Genomic DNA, 16,177 nt, shown 5'->3' on the forward strand with positions numbered 1-16,177 from the left:
CAAATGCAATCTTCATCCTGATGGCCACCTTCATATGTGGCTGCATCAAGCTGTACACAAACACCAAATGTCAGTACGTACTGGGGCTCTACTGATCCCCAGTGTTGTGAAGGATGTGACTGGTCTCACCATGGAATGCTCCAAGTAGTTGGACTGTTCTGTATCACCTATTCTTCATAAAGAAATTTTCAAAGAAAAACACCTTTGACCACAAGTGCATTAGAAAGTGGTCAGCATATACCGTACTTGAGACCCTGCGTCAAAGGAGAGAGTGGATCCTGTCAGGTTGTTCCCAGAGCAGACTGTCAAAGTCATTTGGCAGAATGCCTCATTACCAGAACTTCTGAACAAGCACCAAGACATTGTTTGGTTTGTGGTGAGAATGACACAACCTGTGAGATCCTTGATCTATATACCAACTCTCTGCGCCACTGCACGCTGCCCTTGAAGTGGCTGCAGGGTGGGTAGAGACTGTCACACATCTTCTTCTGGAATGTGCTTTTGCAAAGGAGGTCTGGAGAGAGATGGAGTGGTTTTTGTCGAGTTTTATCTTGAGCAGGTCTGTGACACAGGACTCTGTGCTCTACGGAATGTTACCCAGGACTCTCACTTGAGACAAGCATCAGCTGTGCCTGGAGGACTATCAACTCAGTGTAGGATGCTCTTTGGTCTTCCTGAGTAAGGAGTTGTCCTTGACCGAATATTGCAGACTGACACATTCCAAAGTCCAGGACTACGGGCTGAGAGACTCATTAAACCTTGAACAGCTGCTGCCAAGGCGCAGTGAGGAAAGACCACCATTTAAGGTCTTTCTGTCAAAGTACAATGAGAGTCCGTTCAGTTATCAGACCCTCGCGGCGCCTCAAATGCATGTAAATATAGTCTCATAAAATGAAGAAATGCCTTGGGTTTGTTTGTTTTCCATATGTAAAGACTGTGTACAAAATCAAAATGTTCTAGTGACTACATATGTATATAAAGATTCTTTTATGAATTAAGTATATTTTTGAAATAAAAAATGTTAAGGAGGTTCTGTTTTGACATGAGGGCCTCCCACCAGAATTTCTTACAATCAATTATCTGCTTATTGCTCTTGGCAGCTGCTCAGGTCAATTAGACTCCAGGCTGATTTAAAATTTTACATGTCTGAGTCATGATGTATGAAGTGACACACTTGGACTAGTTGCAGCAACACAGATCTCGAGCAAGATTTTCTACTCTGCATTTGGACAAGAATATGTTTAACATTCATTAGGAGTTGAAGATTCAGCCTATTTGTATATATAATGAAACAATATGTTGCCATCCTTCCATCTCTGAGAATCTAAGAAACAGGAAAATAAGTAGACCATTTGGCATGCAAAACACCATTTAACAAGATCATGGCTGATCTGCCCCAGGCCTCAACTCTATTGGCATGCCAGCTCATCAGTGCTCTTACATCCCTGATATTTTGAAAATATATCTACCTTCTCTGTAAATACTTTCAGTAAAGTAGCCTCCACAACACTCTGATGGAGAGAATTTTGAAACAGTTCTGCTGAAGCCTCACAGAACCCAAAACTTTGATTCTTCTTTTTTTACACAGCTGCTGCTGGACCTGCTGAGTTTCACCGACATTTTGTTTTTATTACATACTATTTACCTTCCTGATTGCTTGCCATACCTCCATCTTACCTTTTGGTGTTTCACGCAAAGTACACCCAAATTCCTTGAACACCAACACTTGGTAATTTTCAAAAGTTAACGTAACAGTTTTCAAACGATTACAGGGATCAATCAATTTGCTTTGTGTGTTTCATACTATTCAAGAATGTCACAATGGTAGCAGTCCTCAGCATTGCCCACCCCTGAGGAATTGAATTAATTTCTCAACCCAATTTGATTTTGTACCAACGTGGATAACCTCAGAGGTTCCCATTGTTGCATTGGATCTGTCACCTTCACACCCAATCATTTAACTTATCTACGTTAAAATTGTTGTTTGGTAGTCCAGAACTTGAGTATGGTGAAAAAAATGCATTTTGTTGGAGCTTTTCATCTCACACCACATCAGAGTAATTTTTCAGAAATATCAATGTAAAAGTGAACTAAATGTTTACACTATATAAGCAGTGTGTGTTGGTTGGTTGGTGTGTCTCATTGGTAGGGATGTTTCCATGGAGAATATACCAATTGGATGATAGTTAACTGCCAATCTTTGTTAAATTGGGCAGATTGGCTCAGTTTGGTCAAGGCAATACCTTGAGAAATGAGTCAGGCATTTCTGTTTGCAAAGTACAGATCCCTGCACATATTTAGCCTCCAGTATGTGTCAGTATGCCACACGCAAGCCCAACTTAGAGTCCTAAATTGGTTATTAGCATACTTATTAACACACTCAAGATTATTTAGGAAATGCTGTCCAATCATTAAAATAACAATAATATTCGATACTGTATTGTATGTTTTGCAAAGTCAGGCTGGTTGGATATGGTTAGTACATTGCCTGTTGCAAACAACCAAAGGGGAATGCTATTTGATGTGATCTATGGCGTGTGTCCTTAGCATCAGTCCAGCACTGAAACTCGTAAACTGCGTTGCTCATTTGTGCGATCGTCAGAGTGCCTTCTTTGGCTGGACAGCAGCAGCCATGAGTGACAAGCAATACTCACGTAGCTCCTGCATAATAGCCATGTGAGAAATCTGTTGCTGTTCAAAAATTTGGGATACTTTATTCATTTATTGAAGGTAGATTGGGCACTTTGCTACTGTCAGGTCCATTGTAAATTTCTGCGATATACAACGAGACATTATTTGAGCAGGTTAGCCATTATCTCAGAGGATGATTTTGGTGGACTGTATTTCAGCATCAAGCTTACACGGTGAGAAAATGGCTTGAATATTATTTAGATTGCTGTTGATTAGTCTAATCATACATTGTATGGAACTGTAGGGACGCCAGTTGCCTATTGAAGGTAGGCTTGAAGGTACTCTTGCAAATTTCTGAATCCCTTTGCAGACTCATTGTGGTCTTCTCACAACTTAATTTCACAATTGGCTTAATATTGTCAACAAGCTTGGACATATTAGAATCAATCCCTTAATCTAAATCATTAATATGGATTAGAAATAACTGAGGCCTCAACTGATGCTTTTTGTGCACCCTGCTATTAAAAGCTTGTCAACCTGAAAATTTCCCAGTTATTTCTACCCTCCATATTTTGACTTCATTTATATTTTGAATTAGTAACACTGCAAGGGCAGAATTAAGTCTTAAGAATTCAGGTGTTTGTCAGCACTTTTGTTTTATATTTAAACACCATTAAAAAGTGTAATGCAACCATAAGATAAATTGTTAAAGAAATTTATGTAAATATGTAGCTCAGATATCACAACTAACATTTAAGCAAGTAGGTAAAAACAATGACTACAGATGCTGGAAACCAGATTCTGGATTAGTGGTGCTGGAAGAGTTACAGCAGTTCAGGCAGCATCCAAGGAGCAGTGAAATCGACATTTTGGACAAAAGCCCTTCATCAGGAATAAAGGCATTAAGCCTGAAGCGTGGAGAGATAAGCTAGAAGAGGGTGGGGGTGGGCCGAAAGTAGCATAGAGTACAATGGGTGAGTGGGGGAGGCAATGAAGGTGATAGGTCAGGGAGGAGAGGGTGGAGTGGATAAGTGGAAAAGGAGATAGGCAGGTAGGACAAGTCCGGACAAGTCATGGGGACAGTGCTGAGCTGGAAGTTTGGAACTAGGGTAAGCAAGTATGTCTGATTCATCTTAGTATAGAGTCATAGAGATATAGAGCACGGACACAGACCCTTCGGTCACCTGTCCATGCCGACCAGATATCCCAACCCAATCTAGTCCCATTTTCCAGCACCTGGCCCATATCCCTCCAAACCCTTCCTGTTCATATACCCATCCAGATGCTCTTTAAATGTTGCAATTGTACTAGCCTCCAACACTTCCTCTGGCATCTCATTCCATACATGTACCACCCTCTACGTGAAAAAGAGCACCTTAGGTCTCTTTTATATCTTTCTCCTCTCTCCTTAAACCTATGCCCTCTAGTTCTGGGCTCCCCCACCCCCAGGAAAAGACTTTGTCTATTTATCCTATCCATGCCCCTCGTGATTTTGTAAACCTCTATAAGGTCACCCCTTAGCTTCAAACGCTCCAGGGAAAACAGCCCCAGACTATTCAGCCTCTCCCTATAGCTCAAATCCTCCAACGCTGGCAACATCCTTGTAAATCTTTTCTGAACCCTTTCAAGTTTCACAACAACTTTTTACAACATCTTCTGGGCGGCACGGTAGCACACTGCTGCCTCACAGCACCAGAGACCTGGGTTCAATTCCCAACTCAGGCGACTGAATGTATGGAGTTTGCACATTTTCCCCGTGTCTGCGTGGGTTTCCTCCAGGTGCTTTGGTTTCCTCCCACAGTCCCAAGATGTGCAGGTCAGGTGAATTGGCCGTGCTAAATTGCCCTGCAGTGTTAGGTAAAGGGGTAAATGTAGGGGAATGGGTGGGTCGCGCTTCGGCAGGTCGGTGTGGACTTGTTGGGTCGAAGGGCCTGTTTCCACACTGAAAGTAATCTAATCTTTCTGATAGGAAGGAGACCAAAAATAGCACGCAATATTCCAACAGTGGCCTAACCAATGTCCTGTACAGCCGCAACATGACCTCCCAACGCCTATACTCAATACTCTGACCAATAAAGGAAAGAATACTAAACGTCTTTTTCAATATCCTATCTACCTGCAACTCTACTTTCATGGAGCTATAAACCTGCACTCCAAGGTCTCTTTGTCCAGCAACACTCCATAGGACCTTACTATTAAGTGCATAAGTCCTGCCCTGATTTGCTTTTCCAAAATGCAGCACCTCACATTTATCGAAATTATATTCCATCTGCCACTTCTCAGCCCATTGGCCCATCTGATTTGTGATCTGCTATAATAAAGGTCAGAAGTCACACAGCATCAGCTTTTAGTCCAACAGATTAATTGAAATCACAAGCTTCCAGAGTGCTGACACTTCACCTGATGAAGGGGCAGCACTCTGAAAGCTTGTGATTTCAAACAAGCCTGTTGGACTTTAACCTGATGTCGTGTGACTTCTGACCTTGTCCACCCCAGTTTAACACTGGCACCTGCACATCATTGAATGTTAAGAGTTTGTTGAATATCAAACATCTTCGCCCAACTTGTTATGCTATTATTAATTGTTTCTATTAGCAGAGTTTACCTGTGAAGGGTGAATTACACAATACATTTTTACCTTCTTGTTTCTCAGATGGCTAACTCAAAATCCAGCCCACAATTTGGACAATTGGTCAAAGGACTCTTGTCCATCCTGAATGGGGAAGATTCACCAGCAACAGATTCTCCACTTAATCAAATAAATCTAAACACAATGAGAAAGGATATATAACATCTTGCATGCTTTGCTGTTCATAGTTGTTCCAAACAAAACTATTACTGTCATAGGATTTATCTGAAACATGAAATGTTTTAATGAGTTACACAGAGTGCAGTAAAAAAGAACCCCATTACAAGAGTTAATTAGTGGACAAAGTAAATTATTATATCCAAATATGATGAATTCTGCAGATAATACTATTAAAAAGAATTGTTATTTTTTGATGTGACATGTATCTGCTAAAGTGAACCTACTACTATGATATCAATGAAAATATATGTTTATGATTCCCATTTGTTATTAAAATTTCCACTATAAAAGAAAGAACTTCCATTTATATAGTGCTTTTTCTAACTGGAAGATGTTCCAAAGTGCATTACAGCTGGAGGTCAGAGTCTCGCTTGTATTGTAGGAAATGAGCAAGGCAACTTACAAAAGGCAAGGACGTAATGTTGGTTTCAGGATAAAAATTGTCTAAGAGGTGCAAACGGTGGTTCAGTGGTTAGCACTGCTGCCTCACAGTGGCAGGGACCCGGGTTTGATTCCAACCTTGGGCGACTGTGTTTGTGTGGAGTTTGCACATTCTACCCATATCTGTGTGGGTTTCCTCCGGGTGCTCCAGTTTCCTTCCACAATCCAAAGATGTGCAGGTTAGGTGAATTGCCCATGCTAAATTGCCCATCGTATTCGGGGATGTGAGGATTGGGTGCATTAGTCAGGGGTAAATATAGGATAATAGGGTAGGGAAATAGGTCTGTGTGAATTACTCTTCGAAGGATCGGTGTGGGCTTGCTGGGCCGAAGGGCCTGTTTCCACACTAGGGATTCTATGATTCTATGCTGGGACAACTGCTTTGCTAATCCAGGATAGAGCTGTAAATTTGTTTAGTCTATCTACAATATCCATGCTTTGGAGCACACTGTGGTTGCACTGTTTGTACTGTACAAGATGAATCAAAGTAGCATTGAGTCACACACAATCTTTACTTGCAGATATATCACAGTGCTTGCCTTCATTACCATTAGTTTAGAATCTTCGGATTTCCTGCACACTATTATATTTGCATGATCATCATGAGGACTGCAGTAGATCCAGGAAGAAACCCACCAGTGCTTGTTCAGGGCTACTGGGAATGCAAAATACATACAATCTTGTTAGCGTATCCCAAGAATAAATACATTTTTAAAACTGAATTCACATAGGCTTCAGGCATATCCAGGTAATACCTGGAACATACAATCCTCACCTTAAACAAAGTCTTGAAGGACCACTGGTTGTGCAATGAGAAATTGTAAACCCTTTATTTAAGGATTTTCACCTGTTTATGATGAGGAAAATGACTGTTGGTGAAACAAATGAATTAGGATGCTTTCAGTAAGAAGCAAAATAATTACTTTCTGGGATCTGTCTCCATATAGGTTTGCCTGCATTATTTCTACTATGGTAATGAGATATGAACTGTTTGTAAATGTTAAATGTGATTCAGATGAACCTTGCCCACCTAATTCCTTTTCTTTTTGATTGCCTGCATGAGATCACTGGCAAGATTCACAAGGTTTACTTCCCATCACAAATTTCCTTTGAGGAGGAAATGATGTGTGGCTGCCTTCTGTGTTTTTTCATCCTTTAATGAAATGTGGACATTATGTGCTAGAGGTTACCTTTCCAAGCATTAGCTTGATCTCTGTAATACTAGTCCTGTGACATTACCACAACCCCACAGAATCCCAAATAATGTTATGGTGGTGATGCACCCAAGGTGTTGTAGGGTAGAGAGGTCTAAGTTTTTAAAACAGCAGTGATTAGGAACTGTATTATGTTTCTAAGTCAAGATGGAGGTGAAATCCACCAAGATTTCTTAGACAACACCTTCCAAACCCACAACCCCTACCATCTAGAAGGAAACAGGTAAATGTGAATAACACTAGGGCGGCACAGTAGCTCAGTGGTTAGCACTGCTGCCTCACAGCACCAGGGTCCCAGGTTCAATTCCAACCTGAGGCGACTATCTGTGTGGAGTTTGCACATTCTCCCAGTGTCTGCGTGGGTTTCCTCCCACAGTCCAAAGATGTGCAGGTCAGGTGAATTGACCGTGCTAAATTACCCATAGTGTTAGGTGCATTAGTCAGAGGAAAATGGGTCTGGGTGGGTCCTTCTTCAGAGGGTCGGTGTGGACTGGTTGGGCCGAAGGGCCTGTTTCTACATTGTAAGGAATCTAATCTAGTCTAATCTGCAAGTACCCCTCTAAACTACTGTCAGTCTGGACTTGGAAATATGACAGCATTCCTCCAGTATCATGAGGCCAAACTCCCTAACAGCATTTTGAGTGCACCTGCACCAAATAGATTGCAGTGTTTCAAGAAGAGGTTCAGCACCTTCTTCTCAAGGTTAATTTGGGATCAGCAATCAGCCAGTGATGCTCCATGGCCCCTGAATTAATAACTTAAAAAATTTGCAGATGATGATTTTTCCATCCAGCATCTGTTGCCTTTATCCTTCTAGGTGGTAGAGGTTACAGGTTTGGAATGTACTGTTAAAGATGCCATCGTAAGTTAGTGTGGCATCTTGTCAATGTGCACTTTGCAAGTACAGTGCACAAATGGTGGAGGGAGTGACTGCTTGAAATTGAAGCCTCTGTCTACCTAAAGAACAGATTAAAAAGTAGAAGTATCAAAAAACAGCACAGAATGTCATTATTTCAGTCCAGTTTCTAGCACATAAATCCACATTGATCAAGTGGACTGCTTTGCCTTAGATGCTGTTGAGTTTCTTGAGTATTGTTGGAGTTCCACCCATCCAGGCAAGTGGGGAAGAGTATTTCAGGCCACCCTGGCCTGTGCTTTATTGATGATGGTAGGCTTTGCAGATTTAGGAGGTGAATTACCCACTGCATAAATCCCAATCTCTGCTTTGCTCATGTCGCCACAGTACAGAGGAACCTCAATTATCTGAATGAGATGGGAAGGCACTATTTCATTCAGGTAATTGATTATTCGGTTAATTAATTCAGTGCCTCTCCTCTGGGGCTCAGAATTTTCTGAAGTTTCCTTTTTCCTCGCTCTGCCTGCCTTGCTTCCTCTCTCTGTCTCAGGGTTTGTTTCTGAGCAGACACACCCTCATATGCCTCACCTGGAGCAGTGGTTTTTCAGGGTGGCACGGTAGCACAGTGGTTAGTACTGTTGCCTCACAGCGCCAGAGACCCGGGTTCAATTCCCGCCTTAGGCAACTGTCTATGTGGAGTTTGCACATTCTCCCCATGTCTGCTCTGGTTTCCTCCCACAGTCCAAAAATGTGCAGGTTAGGTGAATTGGCCATAGTGTTAGGTGAAGGGGTAAAGGTAGGGGAATGGGTCTGGGTGGGTTGCTCTTCGGAGGGTCGGTGTGGACTTGTTGGCTGAAGGGCCTGTTTCCGCACTGTAAGTAATCTAATCTAATTTTTTTTTAAATGTGTAAGGGACCTGCAGCATTGGTAAACCCTCCCTTCCCCACCACCTCCCCAATCAGTTCAATGGGATTAACACAGTGAGCACTTGCTAGGTCAGGAGATTAGGCAGCAGTACATCCTGTGCAAGCCCCTGCACCCCTGTCTGCCCCTCCACCCTCACCCTGTTCCCCCAACCCTGTCTAACCCCCGCCTCTGTCCGCTGCTCCCACTGTCTGCCCATCCAACTCCGCACTCCCAACCCTGTCCACCCCTGCCCCATCCGACACGGCTGGTGGAATTCAGGTATTCTGTCTGCATTTGGACGGAGGCTATAATGAGATCTGAAGGCATGTTTTTATAACAATAAAGCTGGATGTTTTTAGGGCCCATAGTGTTTGCCATATCTAGTACTTTCTGTAATCTTTTGATATCCTGTGGAGTGAATCTACTTGGTTAAAGTCTGACTTCTATGATTTGAGGATTAGGAGGATTACTGGATGAATCATGCACTCAATAGATGATCCACCGGAGGATGTTTGCAAATGTTTTGATCTTGTCTTTTCATCCATGTGTGCAGCCCACAATGATTGAGGAAATGGATCTTTATGTAGCCTGTGACTACTGTTAGATTTTTAATTGTCCACCTCCATTCCCGATTGGTATGTCGATAGGATAACTAAGAATTTATCTGATTTATTGGTTGTAGAAGAAAAATTAACTTTGTTCGATTTTGGGTGCACATTATTCCTCTGCCCAGGTAACACTTTTCATCTATACATTGCTGGTAATAAAAAAAATGGCCTTCTGCATTTGAGTGTTAGGCAGTCCATGCAACTTGAATGAAGGATCCTATGAGCCAATTAAAGCCATCCATCTGTACCTTCAAATCATTTAACATTTCTGGTGTTTACTTCAGAATTGCTGAATATGGTTCAGTGATATAATATTGTAATATTCGGTCTTGTCAATTCAGATTGTTTAGGGTTTTAAACTCATAAGAGATCACGTGGACCAAAAGATGTTTGACTGATGAATAATATAAACTGTTGTTTTATTCAGTGTAACAATACAGGATCAGTTTGCACCATTAAAATGGTGTTTTATAATCACAATCTCTGTGTGACTGTTTTGCATTACATGAGCTGAATACCTTTGAAATGACACACATGCAAGCAGTTATTAAGTGCTTACTCAGCAGTTCTGGGAGGATGCGATTACATTGCTTTTTGAACAGCAGTTGAAGAACTAAATCCGCATCTTAAACTACAACATTTCCATTCACATTTCACCTTCAATACTGAGCAAGGACAGCCAGAAGTTTTTAACATGGCTTTCCTGAAAGAGCTTTGTTCTGATGATGATGCTGCATCATTGCATCAAGGTCTAAAAGGAAACAAGGAGTGTTTCCCACCTGAAAGATGCCATTAGTGAATTGCATCCAGAAACACAATTTTCTGAAGTATCCAGTTGTTTCGCATAGAGACAATATGGGGCCATGAGAAATCTAACCTTATTTCATTACACACTACTTTAAATATCCTTTCATGTCATCACAAAGAACTGTATACATATATTATTGTTGCATTTATTTAAACCACACATCATTCCCCAAGATATTAGGCATGAACCCTGCTTGTTGGACTCTGTAACGTGCAACATATTTGTCGTCTTCTTAAGAAACAGTGAACTAATCATTTTCACACCCACAACAATCCTTCGTGACCAGTTTCCATATTTATGAAGTCCTAGGGTTTCTGTTACCTATGTATCATGTTCAAGTCCTTTAGGACTTATTGTGAGATGCATATGGTTCTCTTTCCTTGCACTGTGTGGCCATATCCTTTGTTAAAGCCATTTTGTGTTTAATTTGCCCTTGAAAGTCTTGCACAATGTTGCCTAAGCATTTTCAACAAACATTAAGAATTTAAACCGGGTTAAAACAAAGTCACAAGATGATGCTGCTTTTCATCATTTATAAAATGATTTGGATATGAACGTAGGAGGTATGGGTAGTAATTTTGCAGATGGCACCAAAATTGGAGATGTAATAGACAGCAAAGAAGGTTACCTCAGAGTACAACAGAATCTTGATCAGATGGGCCAACGGGCTGAGAAGTGGCAGATGGCGTTTAATTTAGATAAATGTGAGATGCTGCATTTTGGAAAGGCAAATCAGGGGAGGACTTACACACTTAATAGTAAGATCTGAGGAGTGTTGCTGAATAAATAAACTTTGCAGTGTCGGTTCGTAGTTCCTTGAAAGTGGAGTCACAGGTAGATAGAATAGTGTAGAAGGTTTTTTGGTATGCTTGCCTTTATTGGTCGGTGCTTTGAGTATAGGAATTGGGAGGCCATGTTGTGGCTGTACAGGACATTGATTAGGCCACTATTGTAATGCTAAATGTATTTCTGGTCTCCTTCCAATAGGAAGGATATTGTTAAACTTGAAAGGGTTCAGAAAAGATTTACAAGGATGATTTACAAGGGTTGAAGGGTTTTAGCAAAAATGAGAAGCTGAATAGGCTACGACTATTTTCCATGGAGAGTCAGAGGTTGGTGGGTGACCTTATCGAGGTTTATAATATCATGAGGGAAATGGATAGGATAAATATACAAGGTCGTTTCCCTAGGGAGGGGAAGTCCAAAATTAGAGAGCATAGGTTTAAGATGAGAGAGGAAAGGTTTAAAAGGGACCTAAGGGGCGATATTTTCACGCAGAGGGTAGTGTGTGTTTGGAATGAGCTGCCAGAGGAAGTGGTGGAAGCTGGTACAATTACAACATTTTAAACGGCAGCTGGATAGGTATATGAATGGAAAGGGATCAGAAGGATATGGACCAAATGCTGGCAAATGGGACTAGATTCATTTATGATATCTGGTCGGCATGGATGAGTTGGATTGAAGAGTCTGTTTCTATGCTGTATATCTCTATGACTCTATGACATGAAGCTCTTTGCAATCATTGAATTACTTTTGAATTTACCTTTGCCTTTCTGAATAGGTTTCAGTTCTACACTTCATCCAAAGGACTGTACTCTGTCACTATGACACTGATGTGTTCATCTAGATTATGTGCTTAATCTTTTAGTGAGACTTCAACCCAAGTGTAAGCATGTTACTGGCTGAGTCTGGCTAGCACTTATAACCATATGCGTTTATCATAACGTGATATCTAAGAACTTGCTGCGTAAGAAAACATGTTTCCATGTATTGGATGTTGTTGTTTCTGTTCATCTGCTTAAATCTAGCTCCTCTGGTTGTTATCTTTTGGGTTACTGGAAATAGTTTATTTACTCAACACAATATGTACATGATTTTGAATATTTTCATCTCATCTCCTCTTAACATTCAAAGGACAGCAATCCTAACTTTGCCTATTCCCTCCACATTTTTGAATTTTCTCGTCCAAGGTATCTCACTATTTCTGAACCCTTTCCAATGTCTTGCCATTTTTCTGAAGTGTAGTACATAGAATTGAACAGAATACCTCAGCTGAGGCATAACCCATGTTTTATAAAATGTTCCTTAATTTCCTAGTTATTTCTGATGTAGACAAGGATGCTGTATGCTTTATTTAACCAGCTGCCATGAGTGTGCCTCTTTCACTGGTTTTTTACAACCTCCACTGAATTTCCAAGTTTTGTTGCCATCTAAAATAATACTTGCTATATCAAAATCCATGCCAAAACCAATGGTCCAAATTCCAAAACTGGGGAGCACAACTGTATATTTTCCTCCAGCCTGAAAAACAACCACTTGCCATTGCTTTTCTCCTTTCAGCTCCTTTGCCAATTTGTATCCATTCTGTCAATTTAATCCTTAGGTTTTAATATTGAATTAGTCTCTCTTACGGTGTTCTATTGAAGGTCTTTTGAAGATCCACATACACAATAATAATGATGCACCCATCATTTCCTCATCAAAGAATTCCATCAAGTTAGCCAAACATAAGTTGCCTTTGACAAATCCACGTTAACTTTAATTTATTAGCCCATACTTTTCCAAGTTAGTTTTGATGCAGCTTATTTAATGGTTTCTCCAGGAATACTGATGACCTGACTGGCCTGTCAATGTTAAGTTTAACCTTTGCCCTTTTTTTTACCAAATGGTGTAACACCTGGAGTTTTTGTAATCCTTTGACATCTGTATCGAAGGAAAACTAAAGGACTAAGCCAAAGCCTTCACAATTTTCATTCTTACTATCTCCAGTAACCTGGAACGCATCCCATCCAAACAAGGAATGTTTTCTCTCTCTGTCTCTGTGTACTGCCAACTCTTTTGCTTTTATCCTTTTTATCTGTTTCATCCTATTCAATATACTGTACCTCCTACTTACTGCTAGATTAGAAGCATCCTGGAAATCTTGTGGTGAAATGATAGATTCCCTGCCTCTGGGCTAGAAGCTCTGGGATTAAGTTCCTAACAGGATTGTTGGCCACAGAAGGAGGATTCATGATGAATTTCAAAGTGCTGACAGACAGCCTGGGAATCAACTCACCACTTAACCCATTATCCCCCAAAGGGAATTTAGATTATAAGAAAATGCACTAAAAGAAGTAGAATTCCTCTTCTCCAGTACAAACCAATGAAAAAATCTTCACTTACAATCTTGGCCATGCCTTCAGCTAGCACAAGAAAATGTCTTGATTATCTTTAAACACTGCTTTTTTCTTTGACCACAGTTTTTTTTAGTTTATAACAGACGTTTGACCTCCCTTTTATGTTGGCTGCTAATCTAGACCCATGATCTCTCTTTCCCGCTTGATCTGCAGAAGGAATGGGAGAAGGTCTTGAGGCCAGGCAGAGGGACATGAGGCTGAGGTGGCAGCATTCTTCTGCAGGCTTCCTCCACCAGGACCTCCAGTGCCACATGCGAGAACCTGGGTGCCTTGTCCTTCAGCGACTGAGCCAACCTGAAATGAGCCAGTGTGTACCAAACAGAGCATTCCACACCTTTAGTGAAAGTGGGTGTGAGCAGCCCACTTGTACACCTCCCCACGAAAATTGTGTCTGCTCAGCACTTGTGTGCCTGCAGATTTCCAGTTAGCACCTGCAGGTATGTCCAAATCATGATTAGCATCAAATTGACCAAAAGATCGTGTGCTAAGTCTGAACTGTCAAACTAGATTTTGTTATTTGTACTATTTAATGCTTCTTTTCACTTTTTGGTATGACTAATCATTATACCTTTGTTATTCAGGATGTCATTTCTTTCCATTGTAGTTATGCATCTTCTCTGAATGCGAACCATCTCCTATTTGAAGACTTCCCATTGTTCAATTACTATTCTGCCTTCCAAATTTTGATTTCAATCCATGTGGATAGATCCCTTTAAGGCACTGAAATTAGCCTTCCTCAAGTTAGATATTTTATGTTTGATTGTTCATTGCTCAATTTGATAACTTCTCAAAACTTAATGATGCTATGACCACTGTTTGCCACATGTTTCTCTATATCACAAACTATTTTTTCCACTTCAGTCTCCAGAACTACATCCAGTACTGTTGCCTTTCTCATTGTGTTAGAATCACAGTGATCAAGAAAGTTGCCTTGTCCACATTTCAGAAATTCCTTCCAACCTTCATCCTCCATTATATTTGGCTAGTTAAAGTTTCCCCTCCCTAATATCACTATAGTTATTAAATCTTTAATTATTTGTCTGCGTCTCCTCTCCACTATTTGATGGCATATCCTTACTGACTTCTTATCCTCTTGCTATTCTTATCAAACTCCACAATACATAATGATATTGTGATCATTCATTTTTGCTGCATGTTGAGTTGTAAACATAACTTATTTTCCTCAGACTTTCACATCCACTGTCAGATATGTCTCAAATTAACATAGCCCATTTTTGACTGCCTTTAGGACTTTTTAAGTAAAACTGTACTATTTGAGCAGCAACAGCAAACACGCTGTAAAATGGATAAATATTTTGGTCATACTGTCACAGTGCTCTGCAATTAGGGTATAATGAAATCATTGCCTGATTACTTAATAAAATTATTGAATTTATTTTGTTCAAGCACCTGCCTTAATTGAGAGGTAGCCCAATCAATCCATTTTTTGTGGGTGGGGCAAATTGTGCATCACAGGTGGAATTAAGTGTGACTTTTCTCTTTTTTTTAAAAATCTATTCTTTCACAGAGTGTGAGCATTACTGGCTGGGCCAGCGTATTGCCTATTGCTAATGCCCCTCAGAAGGTGGTGTTGCATCACTTTCTTGAACTGCCCCTGCTTGTGATGTCAATACACACACAGTGCTGTCATATTGACAGACTGAAAGCTTTGCTAAAGAAATGAGGGCGACCTTTACTCAAGGGATGAAGATTCAATACTGCTGTGGTAATGATTTTTTGGAATTAGTTTTAGAACATGATGCTAGTCATACTAATTAATATTTATAGGTGCCATAATAAATTGTTTCCTTATAAGTGCATTTGCTCAGAATTGTATTTGTCTAGCCCATGTAGGTTAAGAAAACAAAGTGGCTACTACAACAGTAACAATTTAATAAGTGGGGCTAAAATTAATCCTCCACTCTAGACATTTGAGAGAGGAAGCCTTCCTTCATTATCTTGTGGCCCATCGTCTCTATTGACTTTGTTCCCCACAATAGTGTCACTTATCATTGTCATCAGCTGTCTATTGACTCAAGCATAATATCTACTCAGGTTTGAGTTTTTGATGTGGGTCTTTAAGTGACAGATCAGGGTAATTCTCAACTCACAGATCTTTGAGCACATGAGCAGGAAATTCAGTGGGAGTCTGAGTGCAGGATTTGCTTCTTTTTCTTTCTTTCTGTGTTACCATTCTGCTTCTTCATTTAAGGGGTTTGGACTGCCATCCAGATTGTCTAGCCATTGTATTTAGTTTTGAACCATTACGAACATATGAATTAGGAACAGGAATAGATGATTGGCCACTTGAGTCCACTCTGCCATTTAATAAGATCATTGGTGATCTGAATTTAGCCTCAACTCCACTTTCCTACTATCTCCTGTGATCACTCTTTGCCTGAATGCATGTAGAGCCAAGCTTCAAGAAGGGGCAGCATGGTGGCTCAGTGGTTAGCGCTGCTGTGTCATAGTGCCAGGGACCTGGGTTTAATTCCACACTTGGTGATTTCTGTGTTGAGTTTGTACATTCTGCCCAAGTCAGCATGAGTTTCTGCCAGGTGCTCTGGTTTCCTCCCACAGTCCAAGATGTGCAGGTTAGGTGGATTGGCCATCGTCAATTGCCCATAGTGTCCAGGATGTGCATACCAAGTGAATTAGTGATGGGCGATGTAGGGTTACAGGGATAGTGTAGACTCAATGGGTAGTATGGACTGCTTGCACACTT

The 16,177-nt window shown here is 40.7% G+C and overlaps 1 protein-coding gene across 9 annotated transcripts in view; it reads left to right on the forward strand.

Annotated features, from left to right (window-relative positions):
- Positions 1 to 16,177, forward strand: part of nfia (nuclear factor I/A) — a 732,272-nt gene that overhangs the window by 704,559 nt on the left and 11,536 nt on the right. For 6 of the 9 annotated variants that reach the window (XR_011961149.1, XR_011961150.1, XR_011961147.1 and 3 more), the window contains one exon: positions 13,606 to 13,889. The exons of the other annotated variants lie outside the window; for them this stretch is intronic. The gene's annotated coding sequence lies outside the window, so the exon portion shown is untranslated. The remainder of the gene's footprint in view (positions 1 to 13,605; positions 13,890 to 16,177) is intronic. 9 annotated transcript variants of the gene reach the window in all.

The sequence above is a fragment of the Chiloscyllium punctatum genome, chromosome 7 (assembly GCF_047496795.1).
Source record: "Chiloscyllium punctatum isolate Juve2018m chromosome 7, sChiPun1.3, whole genome shotgun sequence".
In the NCBI taxonomy this organism is placed as follows: domain Eukaryota; kingdom Metazoa; phylum Chordata; class Chondrichthyes; order Orectolobiformes; family Hemiscylliidae; genus Chiloscyllium; species Chiloscyllium punctatum.